General features: G+C 37.0%; 1 long non-coding RNA gene across 1 annotated transcript in view; it reads left to right on the top strand.

The window, feature by feature from the left end:
• LOC308194808 overlaps window positions 1-9,806 on the top strand; it is a 113,049-nt gene extending 103,243 nt beyond the window's left edge. The window contains exons 9-10 of the long non-coding RNA XR_013950881.1: window positions 117-5,472; window positions 7,962-9,806. This is a non-coding gene — a long non-coding RNA (uncharacterized lncRNA). The remainder of the gene's footprint in view (window positions 1-116; window positions 5,473-7,961) is intronic.
• Window positions 9,807-13,027: the final 3,221 nt, after the last annotated feature.

Genomic DNA, 13,027 nt, shown 5'->3' with positions numbered 1-13,027 from the left:
TACTTTAAAAAGTAAAGGTGGAAAATATTCCTGCTGTTTTTCTCCATCTTGTGCTTTTCTCTCTCCATGTTAAAATTGTAGTACTTGCTTTTGGCATCCTGGTCTTTCATTTCCAGTGCAAAGTAACATTGACGGTGGAGAGCTGCACCCCTTTTCCACAGAAGAAGGAAGATTTTTCAGTTCTGGAGCTCCTGAGTCATCCACTGCTGCTGAGGAAGAATAAGCATTGTAATCCTGGAGTCATAGCTAATGGGAAGGAAATAGGAACAAAGAAGAACATAGAGTGGTTTCCCATTCTTTCTTCCTCTAATATGGTGGTGCAGACACCCTCCCACCCCACCCCCCAAAAAAAAAAAAAAGAAAAAAAAGAAAGAGATCTTCAAAGCAGGCACATTTTTCCTAATGGTAGAGAGGATATCAGGCATGTCAGGGCTACTTGAAAACTTCTCAGCAGTGAAGCAGTGAGTGATTCTGGGTCTGCTGTCTTTTTCTAGATCTTCATCAGCTTTCAGCTCCCACAAGCACTGGTCTAGTTCATGGTTTAGGAGTTCACTTACGCATATTCCATGTCTGAGATTAAGAGCAGAGGTCAGTCCGTCTCCTTTCTTTGTCTTCCTCTGCCACCAAAGACATCTTAAGAATCAGTTGGACAGAAGCAGCACACGCATTATGAGAGCTCCCTGTATGATGGGGTGCAGAGCAGGTGCCAAACTTACCCCAGCAAATTCTGAAAGGGGCATTAAACTTTATGCTGCATTCTTCAGCCACTGTCGAATAAGTAGAGACTCATACGTACATATAGACATGCTGGAGATTACCTTGAACTTTACTTTTGTGGGGTCGATCACATCATTTTTGGAAACATGAAATATGTTAAATCTAACTGCCTGGTAGCAGTCATTATGTTTCTTTGATTTGGACTTCACTAGCACTTTGTAGTTCTCTTCCCTCTGTGAGATTGAAAGCAACTGTAACTCTCTCCTAATTGCTCCAAAAGACTAAAGGAAGCATTAAAAACTATCCAGACTCCCATGAAATGTAGAGAACAACATTTAGAAGAAAGGACCCAGAGGATGAAGGGACTAATGGGAAGGAGAGGCGGAGCTTATTTTGTTTGTTTGTACCACCCAGAAGCACTGAACTCATTTTTTATGCATATTAACATTTGCTTTTCTCTCTTTAGAAAATATTGATGCTCTGAAACGCATTTGAGTAATAAACAGAACGTATCTTCAAGTGTAAAAGTTATGTTAAAATGCTTGAAAAGGACTACTCTTCAAATGTTTTGACTCATTAATATTTGAAAACACCACAGAATTAAAAAAAAAGAAAAAGATACATCCTCACTATAAGCATTTCACTGGGCAGTTTTTCAAATTAACGCAGTTTAACTATTACATTAACTTAATGGCTATTTTCCCCTACTTTAACCATGTTAAATGTGCCGGCAATAATGAGCTTCTAATGCTGTCTTTCAAGTCTCAGAGGCATCTTTAGAGCTCTGCTTATCTCTTGGATCATAAAGCTGCATAATTTAGTATTCAAACAATTCATTTAAAACTGAAACACTTTGAATTACCGTAAAATTAATCAGAAAAAAGAAATCTTAACATGCCCATTCTGTTTATCTCTATTTAGCAATTTTGAAAGTGTAAGATAAGTAAAACTTTATAATAATCTGTTTTCTACTTATGAATCAAGCTACTATAAGCATAAATATATGTAAAACTATAAAAGACATTCTCAAAACCTTTTGCAAAAAGTTCCCCATGGCTAGTAAACTAAGATGATTATTTTCATGGAACAAACCTTTTAGATTTTTCCATGCCATTAACTTAAATAGAAACACCTTTAAAATAAATTGGCATTTCTAACATATTTCCAGATTTGCAATGCACAGAGGCAGTTGATGTACGTAATCAGAACTGCTGCTGCATTAAGTGGCTATGTTCTAATTACACTGTGGCTCACAGTACCGTACCACTTAACATTTAAAATATTTTTGCACATAAGCTGTTTCATTTTCTTTGTTCTTCTTCTTTGTGGATTTGCTTCTTGCTGGACTATTGCTAACCAAGGAAGCAAATAATAAGAAAATGGTTTTAGTTCTTACCTGTATCAGTAAAGCCTGGATATAACCAGAGGCTGAGATGTCTAATGTAGTAAAGTGACTCACCGGAGTACTCAAATGTTAATTATAAACACCAGATTTAGGCATATAAAGTCACTACAACTTCTTCAGGAGAGGAAGTCACAAAAGTAAGCCTTGCCTTATCTTACTTGAGATGTCCTAATATGGTTTCATCTCCATTTATTATCAAGAAAGTTGTGAGATGAAACTCATTTAATCTATTTTAGGATGGTTATGGGTGTCTAGATTTGGCCAAGTGAATCTCTGACCAGAAATCTTATTCTTTCCATTAGGAGATCTGCTTAGTTAGTAGGACCCATAAGGCTATGGATGAAATCCAATTTCTGTCCCTAAGGCAAGCTATATTGGTCATGGCAACAGCAACTCTGTCCACTCCAAATCAGGGTTTGTACTTTCCTTTCCCAACAATTTCTTCAAAGAATTGAATAGGACTCTTGCTGTTCTGCCTCATTTCTTTTCAAGTTTATCCAGTACATGTTTCTTATAATACAAAGAATTCCTGCTTTTCCAGCTAGATGTCCTTCCTAATACTGGTCTGCAAAATCATATATATATTTTAATTATTATTATTATCTTTCATATGCGGTTCCCTCTGTCCCATGCACTCTTTGCTTTGACTTTCACAGGAAAGGTGGAGGATGCTTCTTTTCCAGGCCATGCTATCCTGCTGGAGAGAGCTCAGGATTGGAAATCCTTCTGGTTTAGGAGGGCATGTATTGTACTGCCCCATTTAGGTGACTGCCCTAATTATCAGACACCTATATACTAAGTATTGATACCATTCTCCTTTCTTTACATTTTGAAATGAAAGCATATGTGCATTGTGTTAGTGGCCTAATGCTGTTGATTTCTATAAGACTCATTGTGAGTACCTTTACCAAATGATATTCTAGATCCAAGATGTCCAAGCACTTCCTCAAGGTTTCAGCTCTCAGGTGGGCATTTTTAGGAGTATCATCTCCAGCTTCTCTGATTTAGGCACTTTTGATAATATACAGAAGCTGGGTGTGAACACACACGAAGGATGTGTCTGTCTTCTTAAACAGCACAGAGGTAAGGACACAGCCTTCAGTTAAGTGTTATTTTAAATTATGAATAGAAGTTAACACATTAACATTAACAGTTAAGTGTTATTTTAAATTATGAATAGAATCATAGAATCATAGAATAACCCGAGTTGGAAGAGACCCATAAGGATCATCGAGTCCAACTTCTGGCACCGCACAGGTCTACCCAAAATTTTAGACCATGTGACTAAGTGCACAGTCTAATCACTTCTTAAATTCAGACAGGCTTGGTGCATTGACTACTTCACTGGGGAGCCTGTTCCAGTGTGCGACCACCCTCTCGGTGAGGAACCTCTTCCTGATGTCCAGCCTAAACTTCCCCTGCCTCAGCTTGACATAGTTCCCGTGGGTCCTATCACTGGTGATTACGGAGAACAGGTCTCCTGCCCCTCCACTGCCCCTTGCGAGGAAGTTGTAGACCGCGATGAGGTCCCCCCTCAGCCTCCTCTTCTCCAGGCTGAACAGGCCCAGTGACCTCAGCCGCTCCTCATATGTCTTCCCTTCTAGGCCCTTCACCATCTTCATCGCCCTCCTCTGGACACTCTCCAACAGTTTACTTATTGGATGCCTTGCTGTGCCATATGAAGATCCCCCCACTGCTCCTTTTCTATACATAGTAAGATATGGGAGTTTAAGGTTGTCAAAACATTATGGGATAGTGTTGGAAGACAATGAAAAGTGGAGATAACCATACCTGGGGCAGTCGTTTCTATATTGTAAATTGTCTGTATCTCTGATTTCAGATGTGTCTCCCATGATCCACTGCGGACCTCCCCTACTCAAAATTACTGTAATACATACATTTTACACTTGTGCTGCATTGTTAGAAATTAGACCTTGAATACATGAACTGTAGCTACTACCTTGTAGGCAATTACGTCTGACACAGGCTGCATTTAAACTAGCATTTTTGGTTGAAAACGATACTGAAATTTTGAAGTTCCTCTCCCAGTTGTCCCCACTTACCACACCTTGGCTCGGTTCAGAGAAGATTTTCAGTTCACAGAAGACAGAGTCCTTCCAGAGGATGTAGCTCTGTTCCAAGTGTGCACAGACATGATCCAGCAACTTTTGGGGGTCTGCAGCAATATTTTGTTCTTCAGAGAGCTTCAAAACAAATATGAGGTGGGAACATTTATTGTGGGGGGAACTTGATAAAATTCAATCTGTAGTAAAATTCTCAAGACACTTATGATATGGATATGAGGTTTGGAGTGCCAAATGCTTTGATATATTGATCTCTTTTTTCTGCACCAAGTAGCTTGTTTCTGCAGATATAGCCACAGGGACATCTCAATAACAAATGAACACTGAAAATGATGATTCAGTTTGGTACAACAATACAAAGGAAAGACTGCTTTGCTTTAGAGGTTCTTACAGTGCCCCCATTGTTATCATGTAAGAGCAGATTCCAGTACCGCATTAAGCACTCTGATGAATTTTAGTCATGCATTTTCCATTCACTTTGTCATTTTCTCCTTAGGCAAAGAATTGTATAGGCGGAGATTTGCTTTGACTTCTTTCTAAGATAGTTCATTTATTTTATTTAATTGCCTATTCCACATTGTGTTTGTATTAGAGTGAACAGGTAAGAGAAAGTATGTTTAGGTTTTTGGAAAAGAAAAGATCAAACGTTTGGTGGACTTCAGCTGCTCTGAGAATTTTGGCCTTTTTTTTTTTTTTAATTTATTTTTTCCTAATCAGAAGATAAGGTTTTAACAATCAAAAGTAGGAAATTTTAAAATTTTCCCTTCTGTGAAAATCTGAATGCATTTTGACTTTTATCTGAGACAAAACAAAGGTAGAAATATTGGAATGTGTGATAGGGCTGAAATTCCAATTTTCATCCACCTTTAGTAGCCAGGAAATACTGTTGATGCAATTCACTTTTCCTTTCCTGCTTAGTATTCCTCAAGTCCTTATCCTTAAGCTTATTTGCACAAATGGTAAGTTAGAGATAATGAGTAAATTTAGCAAAAATTAAGTGAAAAATGGGTCATTTTCTTAATGTTGAGATTCATATCATTAGTCAGTAGAAGTCCACCCACAATAGCAACTTTTCTTTTTATTTTTATGAATATATAACTTCCCTATCAAAAATAGCAAACCCCATTTCTCTCTTTGTCCTGCAGATACACAGTTGAAATGAAGCTTTAAATTCAGATTATAGGAAAAGAGAAAGACAGCTTGAAACTGCAAGAGACAAGCAAAGAGAAACAAAGAAAATTGAGTTTTTCTTATGGTTTGTCACATGTAAGTAATGCCAGTATGCTGAAGTTGATTGCAAGCATCCTGGGTCTCAAATGTCTGATTAGACTACAGATAAAACAATGTGGTTCCTCTAAAATTGATGTCCTTAGCTGTTCTTCTAATTAAAAAAAAAAAAAAAAGAGAGAGAGAAAGAGATACAATTCAGCTTGCATCCAACAATCTTTACAATTAGTATTTAACTGCTCATAAAAAGTACTGATTCCCTTAATGAACCTGCTGCTACCATTGTTTACTACCTCAAATTTAAGAAAAAAAAAAAAGGACCACCAAGCAAATCTCATGCTACTGTTTTTCCCAGCTCTGTAGTCCCATTATCATTTGTAATTACATATAATTAATCATTGCCAGATCCTTGAAAAAAAAGCTTATTGAGTGGAACAAGTAGATGATACCTCCATGGTCAAACCATACTATAGATATGACTCCTCATTAAAAGTTATGGTATAATGTGTATTTTTAATTCAAACGAATGCCACACTTTAGAATGTGCAGCCCATCAAAATAATTTTTAATGAGGGTAATTAATCATTTGCCCAGATATTCATTCTTGATTTAGAATAATTAAGACATGAGATAGAAAAACAGTGGGAGAGGAATAGCTACTAAATGCATGGTCTTTAGAGAGTGTGTTTAACATGCTTGATGACTAAACTACTTGCACTTCTCTATGGGAAGGTCTCCATCACAGGTTTCACAGGACTGATTTTTAGAAACATCGATCAAGTTAGTCTCACAGTTCCTCCAAGGCAGCAGAAGTAAATAGTCACGTATGGTAAATGCTAAATAACACAAGAAGAATAAGTTTGGATTTAGGATTTTTGGTTTGTATCTTTTTTCAATCAGCGAATGTTGACAGCTGTGAGTCAAAAGCAGGGTTGAGGTCAGGGTCAAGGTCAGTGCAAGACCAGGCACCGCACAGCTGCCTACACCAAGCGTACACAAGGCTCCCAAGCTGCAGGGTGCATGCAGAGACCTCTCCCAGAAGCCTAATCCAAGGTCAAGAGCTGTGACACTCAGAGCTGACCTCCAGCACAGGCAGCTAAAGCCCTTGGCAGGGGGATACAGTTGCAGAGGAGGATTGCGGATAATGATGGTTTCAGGCTGATCAGGGCAATTAGAGACTGTCGGTGTGCTCAAGGCCCCAGAGCAATGAAAGAAAAGTCTTCGAACTTTGTCTGAAAAAAACAGTATCCTTTTGAAATATAATTGAACTACTAGTTGAAAAATGTAAAATCATGTTTAGAGATGAAAAATTAAAGACAGAAATTTGTTTGATTCATTTGCTGAATGCTATGTTTTGAATTTTTAATTAATAACATTTTCAAGTTCTTTTTTTTTTTTCATAGTCAAACTGAGTACTTTTTTTTTTTTCCCCAATATCAAAAACTGTCTTGGGACAAGAAAACTATTATCTGTGAAGCTGTACAGCTAAGGGGACATTAAAAATTCCAGGCAGAGCACAGGGTGTTATGCTGGTATCCTGGCTTATCCTGACTTTTTCTGTCTGCCTCAGGTTTCAATGAATTCAGAATACCTTTTAGACACACCTTCTTCTCAGGAATCTGTGACTTGAGGATTTGCTAATACTAAAATATATTTCAAAAACTGCCATCCACATGTAACTGATATCTATCATTTACCTGTCTATTTAACAATCTCTTGATAAACCTATATGCATTTTTATCTCGTCAGGGTAATTACACAGAAAATTCTAGAGGAGTGTATTAATAGATTTTTTTTTTTTTTTCTAACAGTTGATGTGAACTTATTCAATGAGTGGTTATCTATAAAACTTTCCAAAGCTTACTTTGTTGTGACTCAAACTGGAGTGCTGGTTCAAGCTTTGAGAAAATTAATTGCCACACTTATAATTGTAGAGCAGGTAATATAGTTACAGGCTTCATTTTCATTCACGACTCCTTTGTAGTTGTAATAACTGCATAAAGAGATGTTCTCTCCCTTCAGAAAAAAAAATATTTCAGAGCAGTTTCAGAGCCTTTATAGCTGAAACTGCAAAACAGTAAAACTTACAACCACAAGTTGAATAGGTATATTGAAGCTCTAGAAAGTGTTTATGTATACACTTATTTCTGACCTTTTCAAAGTAAACCAAAACAATTTTCATCATATTAAAAGTATGGAAACTGTTCTGTATTTTGCTTTTAATATCACAAAAAGAATAGTAACACATATGAGCACAGTTCAGTTCTAATAATTGGATTCAATAGGTATTTACAACAAAAAAGATTTACTTTTGTGGTTTTGACTTTTTTGACCGTCTTTCTTTTTATGTATACATAAATACATAGATATTTGCAGCTTTGATGACATTTTGCTTAAATACAAAACTTAACAGAGAGTGAGAAAAAATGGTAGACTATTTACCAGTTCATGTACAGTAAAGAAATATTTCTTTAAAAATTTGAATTTACTTGATTTTGATGTTCTCTTTCTTGATTTTATCTGACTAGGACTGAACTTGAAGAAAAATGAGGCACAGTAAACCAATACATAAAAAATCATAGAATTGTAGAATCACCGAATATCCCAAGTTAGAAGTGACCCACAAGGATCATCGAGTCCAACTCCTGGCTCCACACAGGACCACCCAAAAATCAGACCATGTGTAAGAGAGCATTATCCAAACGCTTCCTGAACTCTGACAGGTTCAGTGCTGTGACCACTGCCCTGGGGAGCCTGTCTCAGTGCCCAAGCACTCTCTGGGTGCAGAACCTTTCCCTAACACCCAGCCTGACCTTCCCCTGTCCCAGCTCTATGCCGTTCCCTCGGGTCCTGTCGCTGTCCCCAGAGAGCAGAGCTCAGCGCCTGCCCCTCTGCTCCCCTCGTGAGGGAGCTGCAGGCTGCCACGAGGCCTCCCCTTGGTCTCCTCTTTTGTGGGCTGAACAAACCAAGCAAACTATGTAGGTGCATGCTTCATGACTACATTTGTGAAGTAGTCAAAATTCAACAACCAATATAATTGTTCCAATATTTATGTTTTCAAGCATTGCATTTGAAGCAGATCTGTTTGTTTGTTTGCTTGTTTCTTTTGCTATCAACTCTTTGCTCAAGGCTTTTTTTGTTTTTTTTGTTTGTTTGTTTTTTAAGGAATTAACAGGCACGCAAAAATATTTTTCAGTTTGTCTCAGAATTTAGTCTAGAGTCAAGATTGCACCTCTTTTGGAAAGGATGGGAATGGAAGGGTTACTTTTCCAAGTAACCAGAACTGAATTAAGCATAAGCACAGATTTCTCTCTCAGAAAAAAAAAAAAAACAAAAACATATGTTTCAGCATAATACAATTCAAGAACAGAGAGACCCAATTGCCATTGAAACAGATTAGCCTGTAGTATACTATCATTTTAAACATATTATATGATATTATTAGTAAATAGAACAATTATGGAATAGCAGTATCTACTTCACAATGTTTATTGGATTTTGACAGTGACAAAATGGATGTTTATTCTGTATTTTTTCTAATGTGTCATATAATTCATGTAACACAGATCAGCAAGTTTCTTTGAATCAATAGGTAGATGGCTTTTTCTGAAGTGATTGGTTCTTATGATTGACAAGAACTGGATAAGCCAGAATACAGACAAATCTTCCTAGTGTATGTCTATTAATTGTTTAGGTACCCAAATCTCCCTAACTTGAGCCTGAATTATTTGCTTCTCATGAAATCTTTGACCAAAACAAGCTTAGCTTGAAATACAAACCCTAAAACAACTTGGCAAAAGTAATGGAGACAGAAGGGAGCAAATGTTTGTAGAAAGCGTCTACTGGATGTTTGTCCATACTTCATGAACAAAAATCAGGTAACGTTCACAGATGCACCCTAAGTTTGAATAAAGGTTGATCTGAGAGCTTTATCACCATTGACAATAAATAGGAAATATTCTTGGTGGGACTTTTCTCTGGACATGGATTTAATGCAAATCTGTTTAAATGCAAATACATTTAAAAAAAATGTTTTAGCACAGATACATACCAATAAATTTTGTAACTGCTTATTGATAGAAAAACATTCTAAAGTAAAGATTTATATAATGTGATTTCTCTTTTATAAATGTGCTATTCACATGCAGATGATTTAGGTTTTTTTTTGTTTTGTTTTGTTTTAAGGATATAGAAAACATAGGTAGTATAAAGTTTTCATTGTGCTTCCTTTAGTAACTAAATGTACATGAACAATGGAAAAAGAATAAGTTATTCCTATCTGTAGTTGAACACTGATCTAAATGTTTAAGGGATTTTGGTTGCAGAAGCATGTTTTATAAACCCGTTTTTCAATGGCATTTTCAATGACACAATATCACTCTTTGGGGGGGGGGGGGGGGGGGGGCGGGGATGAGTGGAACCAGGTCCACTCATGCTCTGAGCGCCACATTGCAGCAGGTGTCATCATCCTAACAGGTAAACTTATGTGGTAGCTTCAGGACTTGAGCCTGCAAGGAAGTGTTCCAGAAATGTTATGTCCACACAATACAAAGTTGGGGAGGAAAAGGTGAAAAAAGGACAAAAGAAAAAGCTGCTGCATGTTTCCTAAACAACTCATAACAAAACAAGTAGTTGGAGTCCATCTACTGTGTAGATTGTGGAGGCTATTTTCTTTTCTCACACTTGTGTCTCTTAGAGATTGCTACATTCAAAGAAAAGCAACACGCTTCCCAGAAACTTCTTACAACACTGGAAAAACACAGCCTCCACAGCTCCCACAGTTCCCCACTGATACATGCAGTTCTCTTCTACCCAGTCCCTGGACCCGAGGCTTCAGTGTTTTTTGTTAGAGACTGAGAAGAAATGAGGCTTCAAACTCCCTGCTCTCTTCAGTCCTACCAGCTTACAGGCTCCTAATGGAAACAACACTGAAACAATCTTAAGTTGCTATAGTTTGAAAACTTGAAAAATAGATTATTATGGTGAGGCAAAAAATGCCAGGAAGTTGATAACCTACACACTAAGGCTCAGCCCAGCGTGAATCAAAGAGACAGTTATGAAGTCTTGGAAAAATGGCAATTGTAATGAAAATGTCTACTGACCCTTGACTAATAGTGTCAGCAACCCAACAGTGCTTAATTATTAAAATCAACACATGTCCTGCGCAGACGGCCCAATGTTTTGAACTGCATTATTCTCATGAAGAGGAAGAAATAACAAATAGCAGTCACAAACATCCCTTCTTTATTTATTCTTATCTGCTCTCACTTTTTGCTGATTCCATTGCACAGCAGAGTTAGAAAGGTCAGCATGATTACCTTTTCCATAGGTTTGCTAAGAATCAGTGTTTCCCTTAATAAACCAAACATAAATTGCAGCAACTAAAGACGATGAAGATGTATTTGTGTAACCTCTACCTTAAAAAGGGAGGGCATGTTGTGTTGCAACGTACTGAATTCCATAATAATAATAGGGTCATAGGATCACAGCAAAATTCAGGTTGGTAGGGAGAGCAGACGGTCACTATTCCAGCCTCCAAGAAAATAAATTACACCTTTTTAGTCCAGTGTTGAAGTCCTTCAGAAGTTGTCTTTGTTTCCAGTTCTGCTAGGAATGTGATCAGCTGGGAAAAAGTTTATGTCCTTTGAAAAAACAGGTGGTTATCAATTAACTTCAGAGACTGCTGTATATGGTACTGCAGACTTCAGGTCCATTATTCTGTCAGAATATTCCCCTTTTTCCTTTCCCACTTTTTAAAAATGCCTTTTCCACTTTGTTCAAGTAGTAATGGTGTGAAATTCCTGCTGAAATACCGTTATGATGGGAACACTAGCAGGTCTGAGAAATTGATGTGGTTATTCCTGAGAAGCTAATTAAAATGCTTACAAAATAATCTGGAAATGCTCAGTTTTCTCTTCTAAGTGTTAAATTGTGTTATCAGGATATTTAGCTGATGTTTCAGACTTCTTTATATGCTTAAAATGGAATAGTTAAAAGAGAAACTTGCATTATATTTTCAATATGGGAAAGCATATTTTAAAAACAAGCATATTTTAAAAATGTACAGTATTTGTTGAGGAAAAATAACGTGCTCATAAAAATCTTCATATTTTATTGATATGGCCTTTCCGCCCCTGGTAATTTATGCATATGTGTTTATATATAAATACTTATTCATATGTTTGTATAGGTGTGTGCACCTGTATGTGTATGATGCCAGAACTCCGAGAGTGTTGGAAAATGTAAAAATAGATGTTAGAAATGCTCTAAAAGTGAACAGAAAGTTTCATCTGATAGCATTGTTCTCATAAAAGTAAAATACTGGAAATGTAAAATACACAGTAAAACAGTAAAATACTGAATGTCCCAATCATTATGAAGCTGTGTTCAGCCTGGTTAGCCTCCTCCTTGCCATGGGACCTTTAAGCATTTACTGGGACAAATGTGGAAGTGCTGGATCTGTTGTAGGACTAACAGAGCTGTGCAAGTGTGTTAAGACCAACATCTATCCAAGAAGCACCAAAACATTTGCACTTTACCAGCAACCTCCTGGGGACAACATTCTGTTTTGAATAAGAGAAAAGGTCAGATGGATTGGTATGCCCTAAGGCAAGAGGCACCGTCAGGATCAACTGTGTTTGGGAAGAGACCACTCTGAAGTTCTGCACTTCAGGTACTCCCACTTCTAATCTCTTATATAGGTTCCAGTCCTCCAAAAACGTGTTTTGCCACATATTTAACTTAAATATATGAATTATCCCACCAAGGCTGATAAAAAACAAAAATAAAATTAAAGTAAAATTCTGGCGGGCTTGAGGTGTACGTACCATATGAAATGCCAGCTCTGTTCATTCCTTACTCCATCATGACTTTCTCACGACAGCAATTTTAAGATAACACCTGTGTGGTTACTAAGCATCCTGCAGTCTCTTTTGCTTTGACAGAAAGCTGGCAGAGGTTAGTCCAGATCATCCAGTAGTGCCTTGGGCTTGGAGAATCTCTTTGCAGAGATTCTCAGTTCTACAGAGAACAGTTGTCTTGCCATAGATTTCAACTCTTGAAATGTAGGCTAAATAAAGTGTCTTCTTGGATTTAATGAAAGTCTTCTCAGAAACCTGGATTTCAAAGTCTAAATCTAAAAGCTTCTCAAAATGTTACCGTAGTTTTAGGAAAGTACTGATAGCCTTTTTCTGTGTCTTCCTTCTTCTCTTGTAAGGTCAAACATTCAAAAATCACTTGTAATTTTGTCAGTTTTTGAATAGTCCTCTCCTTTTTAAATTTTTGCATATTAACCTGAATAAGTAAAAGATCATTGTGAAGCATAATAACAATGTGTTTTCTGATGTAAAGAAATGTATTCACTTGTTATTCCATTAGAACATGTGTATACTTCTTTCTCATTAAAGAACATCAGAAATATTTTATGCCATATCAAGTACCAAAGAATTTATTGTAAGAAATGTTGTGATTGTTATAAAACTGGAGATAAATTGTCACTACTACTCACAGATGTCCTTTTACACTACCTCTACTCTCCTTAAAGAATGGTAATGAACTGAGGTCTCATTTATTTCTGTTTTTAACCCTAGAACAC

This window comes from Anser brachyrhynchus (assembly GCF_964034855.1).
Source record: "Anser brachyrhynchus genome assembly, chromosome: 4".
NCBI classification, from domain to species: Eukaryota; Metazoa; Chordata; class Aves; order Anseriformes; family Anatidae; genus Anser; species Anser brachyrhynchus.
This window is presented reverse-complemented; position numbering and strand designations above follow the sequence as displayed.